At 67.3% G+C, this 2,062-nt stretch overlaps 1 non-coding gene across 1 annotated transcript; it reads right to left on the bottom strand.

Moving 5' to 3' along the window:
* Positions 1-1,853: 1,853 nt before the first annotated feature.
* Positions 1,854-1,925, bottom strand: TRNAE-CUC. Its single transcript has one exon. It is a non-coding gene; the product is annotated as a tRNA-Glu (tRNA).
* Positions 1,926-2,062: the final 137 nt, after the last annotated feature.

Here is a 2,062-nt window from a genome sequence, read left to right on the forward strand (position 1 = left end):
CAACGGCGCGCGAGTCGGTGCCGACAAGTCCATGAGCTCATTTCAGTGCGCACTCCACGTTCACGCGTTCGCGCTCCGCCGCAGCAGCGGCATCCCGGACCCGATTCGCACCCCCTGGCCCCTGCCCGCCCTGGACCCTTGTGAAGCATCCCGCGTTGCTTTGCTCTTTTTGGCCCCTTTGAATCTCAACCCCAAACACATACCTGAGACCTGACTGTCCCCAGGAGAGATTCTTGGCGTCTCCTTCGGACCGCCTAGACCCCGTCTCCGGCTCGCACTTTGCGTGTGTTTCCCTGGCCTGCTTCCGACTGCACACCCCGCCCTGCGGCCAGGCGCACCGGGCTCGCCCGCCTGGGGCCCCTCTGACCACAGGGCCTTCCATCTTGCTGGCGCCGGAGTCCAGTCGCTCTGCTCGCGGCCGGCTGCTCTTTCCGTTCCCCCGACCCTGCTCTCACACGTCCTACCCGGGCAAGTCACCGCTGCCAGTCCTGGCCCCAACCGCCTCCTGAGACCCCAGCTACGCTGTCCTTACCTCCACGCCAGATCCCAGGCCCACGCACATCTGCCAGGCCAGCTACCGCACGGCGCCACGCCTCTGCGGAACCCCTGCCTGAGTGGCCAGCCCCACTTCCAGGTGGGTCCCCAGAGCCCCCCACCTCCTGGACCCCGCGCGCCAGCGAGACGTCCTGCACTCGTCCTCTGCCTCCCAGCACGGGCTCCCGGCAAACCCCAGTTCGTGGGCTCCTTTGGCCCCGCGCCCTAAGGCTCGTGGAAGGCCATCCACGGGCACCAGCACTTTGCCCCTCCCGTCACACACCACGCACCCCACCACGCGGGCAGGGCCGGTGAGGGAAAAGCCCACGGGGACTCCTCCGCACAGGTGTCTGGCTCTGTCGAAGTCCAGCTCGCGTGTCGCTGGCAAGTGGGTGCAGCTGGGCGGCCGTCCGCTGGCTTCATAGGAAAGCAAAGCGTGACGGACAGTAAACGTTTGGCAGAGCTGAGGGCGTTCGCGCGGGAAGGAGACACAGGCGGCATTTCAGCTTGGGGAGCGCGCCAGCAGACGCATGGGTACAGGGCTGGGGAGAGGGACGCAGACAAGGGTGGACGCACGGTCTGGCGGGCGCGGAAAGGGACAACAGTAGAAGCCAGCTCTCCGGGCTGGGAAGGAGAGCGGTGGGGACGCAATTCGGACCCAGTGTTGGCCAGGAGCCCACCCTGTCACCGAAGCGCCTTCACCTCCTCCCAGCAGCTTGGCTGCGAGGGTTCCCGAATGGTCGTCCCTACCTGCAATTCTCTGCGGTCAGTTACAGTCCGCTGGTCGAGCTCCGGGAGATCGTGTCCAGGTCCCCTCTCACACCTCCTCCTTGAGGCGCCAGGGTCCCGCTCTCCACTCCCAACCACGCCGAGAGCACACGACGCCCGCCGACCCCAGTCACGGGTCCACGGGAGACGCACGAGAAGGCCAGCGCAGTGGCGGCCGGCAGGAGCAGAGACCGGAGGGCCGCGGGATCCCTGGTACAGGTGGCCCGACGTGCAGGTGTGGGATCGTTTCCAAATCCCGCTCTTTCCCGTGAGGGACGAGAGACCAAGGGACGGCTGGAGGGCGCGAGCCTCGAGCCTCGAGCCACCGACGCGCAGCACGCGCGGTGCGCGCCCGGGAGGTCTCTGTTCGTCGTGGCCGTGGCGGGGACACATGATGCTCACGGCCCTCGGGGGCGGGCGGAGTAAGGGAATCAAGACAAGAGTGCGAAAGAAGGAAGGGAGATGTCCTAAGATCCGGGTGACCAGCGACGCTGAAAGACGCCAGATAGCGTGGGCCAGAAGGAGGGTACGGAGCCCGGAGGAAAAAGGAATTCCCTGACCGGGAATCGAACCCGGGCCGCGGCGGTGAGAGCGCCGAATCCTGACCACTAGACCACCAGGGAACGCTGGCGACGAAGCCACCCTGCACACAGCTCGCGGCCCCACAGCCGGGTCCCTGCACACAGCTCCCGGCCCCACAGCCGGGTCCCTGCACACAGCTCGCGGCCCCACAGCCCGGTCCCTGGGCGCCAGACCCAGT

The sequence above is a fragment of the Pteropus alecto genome, unplaced genomic scaffold (assembly GCF_000325575.1).
Source record: "Pteropus alecto unplaced genomic scaffold, ASM32557v1 scaffold101, whole genome shotgun sequence".
Classification (NCBI taxonomy): Eukaryota; Metazoa; Chordata; class Mammalia; order Chiroptera; family Pteropodidae; genus Pteropus; species Pteropus alecto.